Here is a 19,319-nt window from a genome sequence, read left to right as displayed (position 1 = left end):
TCCAAAACCTAATCAATATCACATCCTTAAAGAAATCGGATTGGAAATTGGATGAGAACACCGGATTATGGTATTTTCAACCCGGTAAGCAAACCCCGGGAGCTAGTTCTTCACAAGCTGCTCCTAGCTCTTCTCGTGTTCCTCCTCCGGCACCGGATACAGACGATGATCCCGAACTCCAGCAGCTTATGCGAGACATCAATGAGGAAGTTCCATACGATGCTCCTCCGGCACCGGCACCTCAAGAGGATCATACGCCACCTTACTTCCGATCATTCTTGGAGTTGTTTGATCTATGTTTTGCCACCATGGAGTCTCAGATTAATGAGTTTCAGAGGGAGATGCGTGAAATTATGAATGCTCTTACTCTTGAAGTTCGAGCTCATTATCCTCCTCCTCCTCCCGATCCCTCTATGGATGAATGAACTTTTATTTTGATTTGATTGCGTTTGAATTTGAACTTAAAAAAAACATGGATTGTTAAAATATTTTGTTGGATGTTTGATTTGTTTTGGATGTTTGTTTTTGGATGATTGAACTTAATATATATATTTGTTTTGTCATTTTAAAGCTTTATGTTTATTATTTTTGCATCATTAGAGATATGACCAATTATGTCATTTCATATTTTATTATGGATATTGATTATGAAATTAATGGCTAATCTCTCTTTTGATTGTGATCTTAGCAGCTTATAATAAATAAATCAAATGGCTAACATTTTCAAAATTCTTGTTTAAAGCGTTTTTATAGAGTCTTTTTGATTTAACAAAAAGGGGGAGAAAGATTTAAGTTTTAAGATGTGCTATAGTAAGGGGAAGTAATCTTTCAAAATTGATTTCAAATTTAGAAAATCTTAAAATAACACAAATGTTTTGTTATATCAAAAAGGGGGAGATTGTTGAAAACATTTTTGATATTTCGATATAACAAATTAAATTTAAATGAATTTTAAGATTTTACAAATGATTTTACAAATTATATTTGATTCAATTAATCGAATATCAAATTATTACTCCAAGTTTTTCAAGATCAATTTTAATCCTTACTAAATGTGTAAAATTGTGATTTGTACTTAAACTTTTTTTAAAACAATTTTCACAAAGTATTTTGAACCAAAATCAAGCCTTAAATCAATTTTTCAAAGGCATGCACCGATGCATCAGTCCATGCATCGATGCACCTATGATTTAATTGAACATCGAATGCATTTCATGCACCGATGCATTCTCCATGCATCGATGCACCAGGCTATTTTTCAAACATCGAATGCATTTTATGCATCGATACATCCTTAGTGCACCAATGCACTAAGTGTCCCAACGGTCAAAATATTTGAATTTTACACTGATGCACCGATGCATCCTTGATCATGCATCGATGCATGAGACGCTCCACCCAGAAAAATTAATTGTTTTCACACTTAAACGGCTCTATTGACTCCACTAATCATTCCCAACGTTCAGAAGTGATTCAAGGTGTATTTAAACAAGCTTAGGAGCCATTGATTAAAAACAAGAAACATCAAGCAACTAGAATCAAGAGAGAATCAAAGAGAAAGCATCAAACCTCAAGTTTGAGCATTTCAAGCCTATTTTCATTCAATATTCATTTTGCTTTCAAGAACAGTTATTGTGCTCAATTGTATTCATCTTTGAGTGTTCTTTTCTTTGTTCTAGAATTGTGCAAACAATCTACCTTGTGAGGTTTTTCTTGTAAGTTTGCAAATTTGTAATCTTCTCTTTGAGAAAAGAGTGTTCTCAAGAATTGGGGTATATTCTTGAGGGAGTTGTAAGGTTATCTCTTTGGCCTCAAAAGAAAGAACAAATTAGTGAATTTGTTGGAAAATCCTTAGTGTGGATAGCTAAGGTAGTGGACGTAGACTTTGGTTGATAAAGTCGAACCACTCTAAATCGCTGTGCAATTTCTTTCAATTTTCTGCAAAAGCTTCCACCAAAATTTTAATTGCCAATTCACCCCCCTCTTGGCCGATTCCGTCAATCGATTAACTCAACATCTTATTAAAAGGGTTTCATTTTTCTTTTTTATATTATATGTATAATTTATATGACAAAAAATGTTAAAAACTTAATTGACACCTCTCAATAAGTATTGGCTCCGCTAGTGGTGGAGACTTATAAATATAAGAATGTAGGGAGAAGGTGAAGAGTGAACTTGTGATGACAAAGATTTATAGACATAAAGAAGAGATAAAGAATGAACTAGAGGCGATGAAGAATAGACTTGTAACACCCTAACTTAGTTCGACCCGAAGATCGATGGATTACAATATCACATGGGACCACCAAAGTGGTTAACCCAATTTTTTTTCTTTTAAAACAATTGTAAACATTATAAAATAACCATTCAAGTGATATAAAATAAAAAAAACATAGTAAATCTAAGTTTTACAATATTGGGGAGCTCCAAATATTCAAAAATAAGATAATACTGAGTTTAATACAAAACATAGTTACGACTGAATATAAAAAAGGGTCTACTATAGTACATGCCCTCTAATACAAATCCATACGTACTTTGAGGATATCTGCTGAGCTGGAATATTTGGTGATGATAATACTCCATGGACGGTCTCCTAAGAACCTGCGCATGGAAACACATTCTGAATGTTGAGCTTACGAGCTCAGTGCTACACATTCCGAATGCATTCATTAAATATGCATGCTAGTGGCATAGGTATGAAGACATAAGATACTGATATGACATGCTGAGGTAGACATCATGGTGTGGCTGAGGGTTTTGTATCTCGGGGCTCACACCCTTGTAGCCTTCCTAAAATACCCTTGGGTATCTGGGGTGAGATATGGAACTACATTGAAAACATACATCCTACCAACTTACTCCGTCAACCATTGGGGCATCTGAGCTTAGCTAGCAACTGAAGTACCTTGGCACTGACTATGATATATCCGAACTGTGCGATCACTATTTGCTAAAGTGGATCAGGTGTCCTTATTGTTTCCCGAGTATCAAACAAGGCCAATTTTATGTCACCATAGTTGTTTTGAGTTTTTTATTGTTCTCACTTGTAGTTTTAGTTCATGGCTTTCTAGTATTGTTGGAACCCTCAAATATATCCCTTAAAAACCCTTGGGTTTCTTATCCAAGACTGTTCGTAGGTACCGATACTAAGCCCCTCAGTATCGGTACTGACCTCTGGGTATCGATATTACTGACTTATTGAAGGTTGAAAGCAAAGGGCTAGTATCGATACTCTAGTTCGGGTATCGATACTTCTGGTATGTGGTATCGATACTTTCCTGAGTATCAATTCCAAATTTGGCTTTAATATTTTAAAAAATACCTAAGTATCGATACCCCTATTGGGGAGTATCAATACTTTACCATTGGTATTGATACTCCCATGAGTACAGATAAGCAATTTCTACTGGAATATGCTAAGTGAACTTGGTATCAATACCACCATGCAAGTATCGATACTTTACCTACAATATCGATACCCATTGCATGAGTATCGATACTTCCAGGCCAAAACTCCATTGTTTTTAGGATCTAAAGAACAATATCGATACTATTTTTCTAGGATCGATACTCATGCCCAAAATTATCATTGTTTTGCACGAAAATGCCTCTATAACACTCCCATGAGTACTACTAAGGTCCCCAAATATTATTAAAGTGTTATGTTTGATAACAGAGATCATAATAAGTCCTTAAACATACTGAAAACACCAAACACTAAAATATACCATGAACATGCTTCATGACTCATGCAAGTGAACAAAACACGTCTAATGTCCTACATGGGGTATAGTTAAGTTAAAAGTGAGTTTCCTTGAGTCCTAAACTATTGGGAGTTCATTTAACTCAACAACGATGAGTTGTTCCTTTCCATTGCACTTGGAGCTTTCTCCAACTTCTCTCACTAAGTAAGAAATCAACACAAGGGTTACTAATATTGTTGGGAAGCATAAGGAAGAGTTTAGAACATCACTTGAGCTCAAATCCTTCCAAAAATGAATGATTGAACTTAGATTCTAAAACCCCCCAATAAAATAATATTTGATAATGATCGTGTGTAAATATTTGTTGTGACATGCAAATCTGTGCAAGTATACACAATCGATGTAAGTAATACATTAGTGAGTGAGTATTGTCTCCACAGGGTGGGGGAATTCTTTAAAAATTGCTATAGCTAGGATTAGGTGTCATTAACTAATCATAAACGCCTAAATCTAATAATATAAACAAATGAGGAAGGAGCTATCGTATATGGTACGAACAGATGGAATAAGTTTGCTGAGGCAATAATTGTGTAAAGTAAAATGAGCAGATAATTTTTGTCGTGGAAAGCAAAATATGCAATAGTAAACAAATAAAAATTGCTAAGGCAAAAATTAATTGCAATAGTAAGTAAATAAAAGTTGCTAAGGTGAAAAATGTTTGAGTTCTGAATATAGACTAACAACCTCGCACAATCAGACTTCTAATATAGCACTTGGGTTGGATTTTCTACAACGAGAAATTATTATATGCCTAGGATGATCTAAGTACACTATGTCTATGATGCCCAATAGGATTTACTAAAAGTGTTCTTAGGATATATCTAGTAAGGAACCTGATAAAACTATTGCCACAGCAATACCTCTTAGCGTAAATTGTGACCCTAGCCTATCGATTGAGTATTATCCCTTTTAGTCAATTGAAACCATCTCCTTATCTCTAAGGCGGATTAGAACCTCACCATCCTGAATTAGTTCTCTTGTTCACGTAGATCTAACCTAACTCTCTCGATATTATGTATTAACTCCTAGAAAAATGGGTATCTCTCAACAACCCTTACAAAGACTAGTAATATTATGCCAAGGCACCAGACAATCTCTTAAAAGCTTTTACAATGCTAAGGCATAAGATTAAAACAATGAACAAAACAACAATAGACATAAATATACTTAATCATCCATTAAACATAAAATAAAGCATCATCCAAGAATCTCCAACACCAAATAAAACAACTCGTGGTGTGGCTAAAATCATCCCATAATATTTATTAACTACAATCCCTTAAAAGATAAGAAATGAAGAACAAAGAGAAGAAAACTCCAAAAAATAGAGATATTGCCATGACATTAGACCATCACCATGACTGCTCCAGCGCGCTAGCCTCTCTCGAGGGCCTATGTAACACCCCCAACCCATACCCGACCCGGATATGAGTCAGAGATACTACATTGACTTTAAAACACAATTCTTAATAAATAATAGTAAAATGCTTATACTTGTATTAAGAAAATACAATAATATACATACTGTAATATAAGTTTACCAAAATATTCAGAGCATACACAACTTAACCCTTTAATTACATGCCAACTGTCATTTACATAACAAAATGACCTACTGATTAAGTTGCTTCTGATCTGATGGTTGCAGGAGTAATACTGTCAAGCTGCTTCACCTGTCTCTTCTATTTTCCTCGGATCCTACGTGTGAAACACTCACACGCTAAGTCATCGACTTAGTGAGGCAATAATAATAAGGCAATGTAATGTAATCAAAATGTCAGGATCATATGATATGAGATGCAAACATGTACTTAATCAATATAGTATACTTCATCAATATCCATACCTGTAAGCGTATGCCTGTAACATTCATTATTCTGTATTAATAAGTTTATTGGCCCATGATAGCATATTGAGAACCTAAGGTATTTGAGTAATGTGAGGTTGTGCACTATGCTGTCACCACAGCTCGTATAAATGCACCGAAGTGCCCGTAGAATTGCACCGAAGTGCCCGTAGAATTGCACCGAAGTGCCCGTAGAATTATGTCCATAAGGACCACGTAGAATTCCTTAAGAATCATATACATATACTATGGATCAAGTATGTGTCTTTCAAGACTTCACACAGGTTCCAAAGGATATATATGTGTCCTAAAGAACCGAGTATACCCTCTACCCTTGGCATGCCAACTATACCTATAGTTCTCATCTACATAACATGGGCTTATACATTTCCCGTAGTTCATATCACGTAGACATAGTATTTCCATAACTTTAACACATAGGCATATCATTTACATACCTTTATCACATAGTGCATATAACTTTTTCTGCATATTCATGTCATGTAATACGTATAATATGAATTCATGTCATGTAATACATTTAATACAAATTCATGTCATGTATCATAATATGGAATGTAATCATATGTCAAAATATGGAATCTAGACTTATCACAAGTCTAGAACTGAACATACTACTATATTCATGCTATGCATATGCACTCACCTATACTTCTTTGCCTTTTCCTCGATCGATCCTACTTGTAGATTGTTCCCGAACTCGAGTAGGCTCGGTATCTACATAAACATAATTTTTAAGATGATCATTAGACGTCTATGTCTTGAAATTAAGCTTTAATAGCTTACTAATTTAAAGAATCTATAGCTTAGTCTTGCTTTATTTTCTTTCTTCTTCTTTTTCTCATGGGGGAATCGGTTCCCCCCCCCTGGGGTATCGGTTCCCCTATAGCATTCTGGAATTTCTTATACGATGAGGGGGTATCGGTTCCCCCCCCCTTGGGGTATCGATTCCCCTCTTGCATTCTGGAAATTCATTTCGTTGAAGGGGTATCGGTTCCCCTTGAATGGGTACCGATTCCCCTAACCCAGAAATCCTATTTTTGAGCCTGGAAATCATCTAATTTCAGCTCAAACATACTTATTTCAATCCCTTTAACACTCTTAGCTCTCATACACTTATTTAAACTAATTATTAACCATTCAATACCTCTAAAACTAAGAAAACTCCTCATCCATATAGAATTGAAGAATCTTACTCCAATTTCAACTTGTTCTAATTTCAATTCTATTACTTCATACTTCTTAATTAGCTTATTGACAAGTCAAAAATCTGATTCAAACATCAAAAACTCATTCTTATCAAGATTTCATCTAAAAACTCATTTTCCAAATCCTTCTCTAAATCACTTATCTTGTTGTTTTAATGTCCTATAAGCTTTCCTTTAGCTTATATAACATCTAAGCTTCCATTTGAAATCTTAAAACATCAAAGAAACTACCAAGTTCAGATTCTTACCTTAATTGCAAGCCACACGCTGAGAGAAGGAAGAGAAGAAAATAAGGAAGAAGGAAGAAGAAATGGGAGGGTTCTGGAACCTATGCCACACGTGGGTCTCATATATCCCATAACATTTTATTTTAATTAAAAATTTCCTTGCAAATGACCATTTGGTCCTCACCTTAATCTCATATTTACCAACCTTTATTTTTAAACTATATAATTGTTCTACTTTAATCATCAAATGTTGTAACTTAGCAATTTAATCACTAACCCGGCATGGAGGATGTTACAAATCTCTCCCCCTTAAGAAAATTCGTCCTCGAATTTTCATTGCACGAACAAATGAGGGTATTGATGTCGCATATCCTCTTCACGCTCCCACGTTGCTTCTTCTACTCTGTGATTTCTCCACAACACTTTGACCAAAGGAATGGTCTTGTTCCTCAATTGCTTAACTTCATGCGCTAAGATTTGAATCGGTTCTTCCTCATAAGTCAAGTCAGGACGAACCTCAATCTCTTCTAGTGTCACGATATGAGAAGGGTCAGATCTATATCTTCGAAGCATTGAAACGTGAAAAACATCATGTATCTTTTCCATCTCAGGTGGTAAAACTAGTTGATATGCTACAGGTCCTACTCTCTTTACAATCTCATATGGTCCAATAAACCGAGGACTCAATTTTCCTTTCCGACCAAATCTCAACACCTTCTTCCATGGAGACACTTTTAAAAACACCTTATCTCCAACTTGAAATTCAATTTCTTTCCTTTTAAGATCAGAATAGGACTTTTGCCGATCAGAGGCCACTTTGAGGTTATGCTGAATTTCTCGAACTTTCTGTTCTACATCTTGAATTAAATCCGGACCAAGAACACTTCGGTCTTTGAGTTCATACCAATTTAATGGAGTACGACATTTTCTTCCATATAATGCTTCATAGGGGGCCATCTTTATACTAGACTGATAACTATTGTTGTAAGCGAACTCTGCCAGCGGTAAATACTTTTCCCATGATCCTTTAAATTCCATTACGCACGCTCTCAACATATCTTCCAATATCTGAATAGTTCTCTCTGATTGCCCATCAGTCTGAGGATGAAAAGCCGTACTAAAGTTTAAACGAGTCCCCAACACTCCATGCAAAGATTTCCAGAATTTAGAAGTGAATCGAGGGTCCCGATCAGAGACTATGGAAACAGGTACTCCATGCAATCTAATAACTTCTCTAATATACAGCTCTGCATACTTTTCCATAGAGAAATCCGTTCTAACAGGGAGAAAATGCGCTGACTTAGTTAATCGATCAACAATTACCCAGATTGATTCTCTTTTGTTCGGAGTCAAGGGTAACCCCGAAACAAAATCCATCGTAACATTTTCCCACTTCCATTGAGGAATGAAAAGCGGTTGCAATAATCCTGATGGAACTTGATGCTCGGCTTTGACTTGTTGACATATCAAACACTTAGACACAAATTCTGTGATGCTTCGCTTCATCCCTGACCACCAAAATCGATCCTTCAAATCCATATACATCTTGGTTCCACCCGGGTGCATCGTTAACGGACTGCAATGAGCCTCTGTTAATATCTCCTTCTTCAAGTCGTCATTGTCGGGTATTACAATTCTTCCTTTACAATATAGATTTCCATCTGACTTAATCTCAAAGTCTTTAATCTCTTTGTTCTTTACTTGCGCAATTCTTTTCACACACATTTCATCTTTACCTTGCAATTCTCCTATTCGTTCCAACCATGCTGGTTTAAGGGTTAATTCTGCACAAAGACCACCATCTCCCGTTAAAGATAATCTTGCATCCATAGCTCGTAAAGCTGCAAACGTCTTTCTACTCAGAGCATCTGCTACCACATTAGCCTTTCCGGGATGATAGTCAATTATCACATCGTAATCCTTTAAGAACTCTACCCATCTACGTTGCCTCAAATTCAATTCTTTTTGAGTCATCAGGTACTTCAGGCTCTTATGATCCGTATATAAGTAGCAACGTTCCCCATAAAGATAATGACGCCAAATCCTGAGAGCGAATACTACAGCAGCCATTTCTAGATCATGAGTGGGGTAATTCCTTTCATGTGGTTTCAACTGTCTCGATGCGTACGCTACCACTTTTCCTTCTTGCATTAGTACACACCCCAACCCGTTATGGGATGTGTCACTGTATACTACAAAATTCTTGCCAGATTCAGGTTGAACCAATATCGGAGTTTCCGTCAGAATTCTCTTTAAAGCTTCGAAGCTTTCTTTACATTCAGAAGTCCAAACAAAGGATACGTTCTTTCTCATTAGCTTTGTTAGAGGCAGCACAATCATCGAAAAATTCTTAACGAATCTTCGATAGTACCCGGCAAGTCCCAGAAAACTCCGAACTTCAGACACATTCTTAGGAACTTCCCAATCCATTATAGCTTTAACCTTTTGAGGGTCTACTCTAATCCCAACTGCCGAGATCACATGCCCCAGGAAAATTACTTCCTTTAACCAAAACTCACATTTAGACAATTTGGCATACAACTTTTTATCTCTAAAAATTTGCAAGACGATCCTCAAATGTGTGCTATGCTCTTCATGGGATTTCGAATACACCAGTATGTCATCAATAAAGACAACAACAAACTGGTCCAGATAGGGCTGAAAAATCCTGTTCATGAGATCCATGAAAGCAGCAGGTGCATTCGTTACCCCGAATGGCATTACTATGAATTCATAATGACCATATCTCGTTCTGAAAGCTGTCTTCGGAATATCTTTCTCCTGGATCTTCAATTGATGATAACCTGAACGTAGATCAATCTTCGAAAATACCGAAGCTCCTTTTAGTTGATCAAACAAGTCATCAATGCGCGGAAGGGGATACTTGTTCTTGATGGTCACCTTATTGAGCTGTCGATAGTCAATGCAAAGACGCATTGATCCATCCTTCTTTTTAACAAATAACACCGGAGCTCCCCACGGCGATACACTTGGTTGGATAAATCCCTTCTCTAGCAATTCTTGTAATTGATTCTTTAACTCTTGCAATTCTTTCGGAGCCATTCGATAAGGTGCCATTGCAATCGGAGCTGTTCCCGGCATTATTTCTATTTGGAATTCTACCTCTCTATCCGGAGGTAATCCTGGCAATTCAGCAGGAAAAACATTAGGGAACTCTCGAACTATTGGAATTTCCTCTAACTTTTTCTCTTGGCCTCTTGAATCAATCACATTTGCCAGAAAACCCTGACATCCTTGTAGCAATAATTTCTTGGCAGCCATCACTGATATTACATTTGCTAAAGGATTAAACTTTTCACTGCTCACACTTATCTCTGTTCCGTCTGGACTTTTCAGAGTTACCATTTTCAATCTGCAACTAACATCTCCATAATACCGGAACAACCAATCCATTCCCAGAATCACTTCAAACTCGTCAAAGGGTAATTCCATCAGATTAGCAGGGAATTCAATTCCCTGAATCTTTATGGGACACCCCTTACAAACTTTATTCACCCGGGCACTCTGGCCTAATGGAGTTGTTACTATAATCTCATTACTCGTAGCTTCTAAGAGAATCCCCAACTCCTTTACTAACTTACTTGTAATATAAGAATAATTAGAACCCGGATCAATCAGTACCAATACTAATTTATCATACAACTGAAAAGTACCTGCTATAATATCAGGGTCATCACGGTCTTCACTTGTCTTTAGGTTGTATACTCGAGCAGTGGATCGAACTTCAGGTTGAGCAGAGAATTCAGACGGGTTCCTTCCTCTGCCTCTTCCTCGTCCCCTTTGTGAAAAAGAACCAGCTCTTCCAGATGGTGCCGGCTCACCAATAATCAATGGACAATCACGGACAAAATGTCCGGCCTCTCCACATCGAAAACAAGTCCCAGCTGCCATACGACAAGTTCCATAATGGTTTTTCCCACACTGCTGACACTGTCTCCCTTGACCCGGAGTAGATCTCCCAACACCAGATTCCACTGACTGCGTCTGTCTAGGTCTTGCCTGACTTGCTTCCCTAGCAGACGATGCAACTGATTCTGATCTAGCTTGTGATCGAAATCCCGAGTCTCTTCCCCTTTTTGTTGGTGTTGAACCAGAATAAGTAGTCGTCCTCTTTGATGTCTGAACCCTTGAGTCCCCAAATCTTTCATTCTGAGCCCTTTCAAGAGCTTTTGCACGATTGACTACCTCCTGGAACGAGGACAGGTGTAATACTATCAACATTTCTTTAAGTCTAGGGCGCAAGCCCTCCACGAACCACTCGCAAGCATCTTTTTCAGTAGGCACAAGCTCGGCTGCAAACCTGCTCAGCTTATTAAACTCACATTCGTACTCATACACAGAGCGGCTCATCTGCTTCAAATTCATAAATTCCTGCTTCATTTGGCGGATAAACTGATCTCCAATATACTTGCTTTTAAATTCATCTAAAAACAAAGACCAAGTCAACTGGTCGGTTGACATTCTCATGGTGACATTCGTCCACCATATCCTCGCCTGACCCCTCAATAAAGAAACAGCTCCATCTAATTTCTCCACTTCGGAACAGTGGAGACCATCTAACATGATTTTCAAATCATTCAACCACAGATCCGCTGACACCGGACCTTCCTCAGCTTCTCCCTTAAACTCGGGAGCTCCTAAACTTCTCAATTCTTTTGCTACATTAATTCTGGGAGTTAGTGGAGCAGGAGGTTGAAGACGCGTCAGAATAGCGTCTAACGTTCTGAAGAACGTATCTTGATCTTGTACAGGCACTCCTTGAGATGCCTGTTCTTCACCTTGCCTGGCCAGGGCAGGTGAATTACTGCTTTCAGCATGCCTATCTTCTCCCGCTTCACTTCGGGAGCTATTATGTCCGGACATCTAATAAGAATAAACACATTATCCTATTAGCAAAACAGCATACTCATACTATACCAGATCAGAAGTTCTCACTATTTGTTGGCATGTATTCCATTTAAAGACTCCATAGACTCTGGTTTATGCCTAGAATCGGCTAAACCATAGCTCTGATACCATTAAATGTAACACCCCCAACCCATACCCGACCCGGATATGAGTCAGAGATACTACATTGACTTTAAAACACAATTCTTAATAAATAATAGTAAAATGCTTATACTTGTATTAAGAAAATACAATAATATACATACTGTAATATAAGTTTACCAAAATATTCAGAGCATACACAACTTAACCCTTTAATTACATGCCAACTGTCATTTACATAACAAAATGACCTACTGATTAAGTTGCTTCTGATCTGATGGTTGCAGGAGTAATACTGTCAAGCTGCTTCACCTGTCTCTTCTATTTTCCTCGGATCCTACGTGTGAAACACTCACACGCTAAGTCATCGACTTAGTGAGGCAATAATAATAAGGCAATGTAATGTAATCAAAATGTCAGGATCATATGATATGAGATGCAAACATGTACTTAATCAATATAGTATACTTCATCAATATCCATACCTGTAAGCGTATGCCTGTAACATTCATTATTCTATATTAATAAGTTTATTGGCCCATGATAGCATATTGAGAACCTAAGGTATTTGAGTAATGTGAGGTTGTGCACTATGCTGTCACCACAGCTCGTATAAATGCACCGAAGTGCCCGTAGAATTGCACCGAAGTGCCCGTAGAATTGCACCGAAGTGCCCGTAGAATTATGTCCATAAGGACCACGTAGAATTCCTTAAGAATCATATACATATACTATGGATCAAGTATGTGTCTTTCAAGACTTCACACAGGTTCCAAAGGATATATATGTGTCCTAAAGAACCGAGTATACCCTCTACCCTTGGCATGCCAACTATACCTATAGTTCTCATCTACATAACATGGGCTTATACATTTCCCGTAGTTCATATCACGTAGACATAGTATTTCCATAACTTTAACACATAGGCATATCATTTACATACCTTTATCACATAGTGCATATAACTTTTCTGCATATTCATGTCATGTAATACGTATAATATGAATTCATGTCATGTAATACATTTAATACAAATTCATGTCATGTATCATAATATGGAATGTAATCATATGTCAAAATATGGAATCTAGACTTATCACAAGTCTAGAACTGAACATACTACTATATTCATGCTATGCATATGCACTCACCTATACTTCTTTGCCTTTTCCTCGATCGATCCTACTTGTAGATTGTTCCCGAACTCGAGTAGGCTCGGTATCTACATAAACATAATTTTTAAGATGATCATTAGACGTCTATGTCTTGAAATTAAGCTTTAATAGCTTACTAATTTAAAGAATCTATAGCTTAGTCTTGCTTTATTTTCTTTCTTCTTCTTTTTCTCATGGGGGAATCGGTTCCCCCCCCTGGGGTATCGGTTCCCCTATAGCATTCTGGAATTTCTTATACGATGAGGGGGTATCGGTTCCCCCCCCCTTGGGGTATCTATTCCCCTCTTGCATTCTGGAAATTCATTTCGTTGAAGGGGTATCGGTTCCCCTTGAATGGGTACCGATTCCCCTAACCCAGAAATCCTATTTTGAGCCTGGAAATCATCTAATTTCAGCTCAAACATACTTATTTCAATCCCTTTAACACTCTTAGCTCTCATACACTTATTTAAACTAATTATTAACCATTCAATACCTCTAAAACTAAGAAAACTCCTCATCCATATAGAATTGAAGAATCTTACTCCAATTTCAACTTGTTCTAATTTCAATTCTATTACTTCATACTTCTTAATTAGCTTATTGACAAGTCAAAAATCTGATTCAAACATCAAAAACTCATTCTTATCAAGATTTCATCTAAAAACTCATTTTCCAAATCCTTCTCTAAATCACTTATCTTGTTGTTTTAATGTCCTATAAGCTTTCCTTTAGCTTATATAACATCTAAGCTTCCATTTGAAATCTTAAAACATCAAAGAAACTACCAAGTTCAGATTCTTACCTTAATTGCAAGCCACACGCTGAGAGAAGGAAGAGAAGAAAATAAGGAAGAAGGAAGAAGAAATGGGAGGGTTCTGGAACCTATGCCACACGTGGGTCTCATATATCCCATAACATTTTATTTTAATTAAAAATTTCCTTGCAAATGACCATTTGGTCCTCACCTTAATCTCATATTTACCAACCTTTATTTTTAAACTATATAATTGTTCTACTTTAATCATCAAATGTTGTAACTTAGCAATTTAATCACTAACCCGGCATGGAGGATGTTACAGCCTAGCTGCTACTCCGGCGAAGCTCAGCTATGGAGGACACCAAAGAATGATAAGAGGGCAACGGTGGAGAAGCTACTGCAATCACTTTTTCAAAAGCTTTAAGGTAGGTGAGAGTGTGATCCCCTAAATGGTAGATATAATGTGTTATTTATAGTGGGGAATTTCTAGGGTTTAGTGCCCTTAAAATTTCCCCAACTATCCTTGAATTCATGCCCATTTCGTGAATACTATGGCAGCTGGCAGTGGTCCCAAATCATTAGCAGGGGCAGGGGCTCACGTGAGGTGCATTAGATAGATGGCCACACTATGTCAACAATTTTGTTTCGTACTACGTCAGATTTGCAAGATAAAACTTGTCGTGGCGAAAATTTCCTCACGTTCATCATCTTCAGTTCCTTTGGCCTTTACACAAAATTTGTCTCAACAAATAATTTCCTCCTTGGTCATTTCCTATCACATGCATCATCACAACTAACACACAACCATTCTCATCAACAACATCAATTTTATAAAGAAAAACTAGCAAAGGCAAAACTTTTCTGCCACATGCATGAAATGTTCTAAATGCAACTAAATGCAACTGAAATGTGATGACAATGACTTTTAGACAAACAATAACTTAAGTAAAATACCTAAAATGTCTTTTTACTGAGTTATCGGATAACAATGACCAAAACTTTCCATTGAGAGCTTGAATGAAAGCTTGGGATGAGATAATTATGATTCTTACCTTTAGAATCTTAAAATAAACTTGTTTGTTCACCAAGTTATCACCTTTTGCTATACCAACTTGAAGGAACAATGATGAGAGAATATGATGTGCTTGAGAGAATAAAAATGACAAAGAGATGGAGAGGAAAAAGAAGGGGTTAGCGTGTGACCTCACCTCAATTAAAGAAAATTTAGTCTTTCAAAAGTTTAGTCATTTTTTATCTCTAGGTTAAAAATACCCTTTTTAACTCATGTTGGGCCCCAAACAAGCCAATCCAATATTCATTTGGTTTAAGCTTCCTTACAAGGCTAATGACTTAATTTAAATTCACTCGGGTTAACCCGAAACTACTAACCCGGGATTCGGGGCGTTACAAGACTGGTGGTGATTGAGAGTTATAAATGTAGGGAGGAGATGGGGAGTGGATTGGTGGTGTTAGTAACTTATATACATAGAGAGGAGGTGGATGGTGGATCGAAGGTGGTAGAGGCTTGTAAACATAGAAAGGGGGAAGAAAATGAACTGGTGGTTGTGGGGCCTCGTAAATGTACGGAGGGGTTGGAGAGTGGACTGATGGTGATGAAGACTTAAAAATGTTTGGAATAGGTAAAAAAGTGGATTGATGGAGGAAGTGACTTGTAAACGTAGAGAGAATGTGAGAAATAGATTAGTGTCGACATAGACTTACAAATATAATAAGGAAGTGGTGAGTTGATCGGTGATGAAAAAGACTTGTAAGTGTACAAAGGAGACATGAGTGAACTGATGGTGAAAAAAACTTATAAATATATGAAACAGATGAAGATTTATATGTAATCAGACAGAGATGGTGAATGAACAAAAATAAATCACATAACTTATTGTAAAATATAATAATTTCAATTGTCGTAGCATATTGTTAATTCTTTTTAAAAATTGTAATAAAACAATAACAGGAATAGGTTGTTATTATTATCACAACTGAACATTACCCGTTAAATTATGGATACAATTCATCGTTATTGATGTATTTCTACTTCATATTATTATTTTCAAAAATAACAAATTTTAACAATATTATTTAGATCCCTCCTATTGGTTGGTGGTGAAATGGCAGTTATATGGCTTCCCTTTTATAGTAGTTGATTTCTTCAATAATATCTTGAATAAATTTAGTCATTTGAAATAATAGAATACAGGTTGTGTTAAAATCATTAAAATAGTTTCTCTGATCTCTCATTGGTGTTTTCCACTACCAGTAGCCAGGCCATGTTTATTTCTTAATGATTTCTGACGAAAAAAGTCAAAAAAAACAGTGCTTAATTTATGTATGTATGAAGCCCTTGTTCTTTTATTTTTTTTTCTTTTTTGAAAGAAGCCCTTGTTCTTTAAAAGCTAAAAATTAAGTCCTCTTACTTTTTTTTCTAATTTCAAAACCCTACTCTAATCATTAGATCTTGGGATTTGGATTTAGATTTTATGGATTTCTCAAAGTCTATGAATTTGAAATTTTCAATAAATTTATAAATTTGACAAATATATGTCAATATATTATATTAAATATTAATTATTTATTGATAAAATATACATTTTATTTTTATAATCTACATAAAAAAAAGTATATTAAATTCTGGAATTTATGTTTTTGAATTTTTCGTAAGCTTAAGATAATTTATGCAAATGTAGGGAAACAAATTTCATTATGCGAGATTGTCATTGTTTTGAAATGAAAATGCTGACTTCCATTCATTACAACAGAAGATACAATGTTAAATCATACATATAGATTTCAAAAAGCTGGATAATTCGATCCTTATTCAAACATTACTTCAACAAATCTAAACAAAATGTAACGAATGATCTTTTGTTCTTGGCTGAATTGAAAGTGAATCAATGAATAAGCACGTTCTCTCATTCTTAGTAGACTTTAGGAGGTGGTGGTGACTTGTAATAATAAGGAGCGTGAGGTGGAGGAGAATGAGATGGTGGAGACTTATAAACGTATCGAGGTGGTGGGAAATGAGTTGGTAGTGGCGGAGACTTGTAAATGTGAGGAGGTGATGAATGGGTTGGTGGAGGGTGAGACCTGTAAATGTGGGGAGGAGAAAGTGAGTGGGATGGAGGTGGTGGAGACTTATAGGCATAGAAAGGGGGTCGAGGGTGGATTGGTGGTGGTGGAGACTTATAGATATAGTGAGGATGTGGGGAAAGAACTGATGGAGATGGAGATTTATAATTGTGGGGATGTGGTGAATGGGTTGGTGGAGACTTATACACAAAGGGACGAGGTCGTGAGTAAAATGGAGGTGGTGGAGACTTATAGACATAAGGACGAGGTCGAGAGTGGACTGGAGGTGGTGAAGACTTATAAATATAAGAATGTGGTGGAAAATGAATTGGTGGTGATGGAGACTTGTAAATATAAGGATGAGGTGGTGAATGAGGGGACATGTAAATGTAAGGAGCTGATGATGGAGGTGTATGAGACTTATAGACATAAGGGAGAGGTGAGGGTAGTGACGACTAATAAACATAATGAGGCGGTGGAGAATGCACTGATGGTAGTGGAGAGTTATAGACATATGGAGGAGGCGATGAACGTAATGGCGGAGGAGAAGTTAGCGAAGGTGATGGTGGAGGAGGGGACTTGTAGACATAAGGAGGAGGAGGTGATAAAGATTGAGGTGGTGGAGACTTGTAGACATATGGAGGAGGGGGTGAAGGTGATGGTGTTGGTGTTGGTGGTGATTTATAAATGTAAGGAGGTAGTGGAGACTTGTAAATATATGGAGGAGGGGGTGAAAGTGATGGCGAAGGAGGAGACTTGTAGACATAAAGAGGATGAGGTGATTAAGATGGAGGTGATGGTGGAGACATGTAGATATATGTAGGAGGGGGTAAAGGTGGTGGTGGTGATTTGTAAACGTAAGATGGTGGTGAGGAGGGTGAATGAGGTGGTGGAGACTTGTAAATATATGGAGGAGGGGATGAATGTGATGGTGGTTGTGGGGATGGTGAAGGAGGTGGTGGAGACTTGTAAACATATGGAGGAGAGGGTGAACGTGATGGTGAAGGAGGGGATTTGTAGACATAAGGAGGAAGATGTGGTGGTGATGGAGGTGGTGGAGACTTGTAGACATATGGAAGAAGGGGTAAAGGTGGTGGTGGTGATTTATAAACGTAAGGTGGTGGCGGAGATGGTGAAGGAGGTGGTGGAGACTTGTAAATATATGGAGGAGGGGGTGAAGGTGATGGTGGTGGTGGTGGGGATGGTGATGGTGATGGAGGTGGAGGTGGAGGTGGTGGAGACTTGTAAACATATGGAGGGAGTGAAGGTGAAGGTGGAGGATGGGACTTGTAGACATAAAGAGGAGGAGGTGATGGAGATGGAGGTGGTGGTGATTTATAAACGTAAGATGGTGGTAAAGACGGTGAAGAAGGTGGTGGAGACTTGTAAACATATGGAGGAGGGGGTGAAGGTGATGGTGGTAGTGACGATTTATAAACGTAAGGTGGTGGTGGGGATGGTGAAGGAGGTGGTGGAGACTTGTAAACATATGGAGGAGGGTGTGAAGGTGATGGTGGAGGAGGGGACTTGTAGACATAAGGAGAAGGAGGTGCTGGTGATGAAGGTGGTGAAGACTTGTAGACACATGGAGGAGGGGGTGATGGTGATGGAGGTGGTGGTGGTGGTGGTGGAGACTTGTAGACGTATGGAGGAGGTGGTGAAGGTGATGGTGGAGGTGGAGAAGATTCATAGTAAGGAGGTGGGGGAGGAGAATGCTTTGGAGGTGGTCGCCAAATGCACTTAAAACGTGGTGGTGATTTTGGTGGTGGGGGTCAAGTGTACCCATAAGGTTGGTCATCAGCTACACCAGTAGTGGCAATAACCAACAATGCTACCCCATAAACCACCAAACGTGGCCATAGTCCCCGCCAACCGGGGATTCCCATATTTTCAGGTAGTCGAGTAGACTATATTGCCAGAAATGAAAGACCAAAGAGGAATTGTTTTGCCAAATATCCTAATAGCAAACCTCTTTTATAGTGTTTGTATCCAATCATTTGAGACTGACTTTCCATTCCATACTGGATTAAAGCTTTAAAAATATTGCTGTAAACTTCCCCACTTTGAAATCAATTTATTTTATTAACTTTCCCTTTATAAATATAATCCCACTAGCAAAATAATTGGCTTCCCACTAGTTTCCCAAGTTTGAACATGAAATGCCAATAACAAGTCAAAGATACGGTTAATGTATGCATGGCTGGATCAAGCCATTCCACAAAGCGCGTCTCCAAGTAGACATGGC

At 37.6% G+C, this 19,319-nt stretch overlaps 1 pseudogene; it reads right to left on the bottom strand.

The window, feature by feature from the left end:
• Window positions 1-17,856: 17,856 nt before the first annotated feature.
• LOC120189585 lies at window positions 17,857-18,980 on the bottom strand (annotated as a pseudogene).
• Between the last annotated feature and the right edge of the window lie 339 nt (window positions 18,981-19,319).

Source organism: Hibiscus syriacus, unplaced genomic scaffold (genome assembly GCF_006381635.1).
Source record: "Hibiscus syriacus cultivar Baekdansim isolate YM2019G1 unplaced genomic scaffold, ASM638163v2 tig00000340_pilon, whole genome shotgun sequence".
NCBI classification, from domain to species: domain Eukaryota; kingdom Viridiplantae; phylum Streptophyta; class Magnoliopsida; order Malvales; family Malvaceae; genus Hibiscus; species Hibiscus syriacus.
This window is presented reverse-complemented; position numbering and strand designations above follow the sequence as displayed.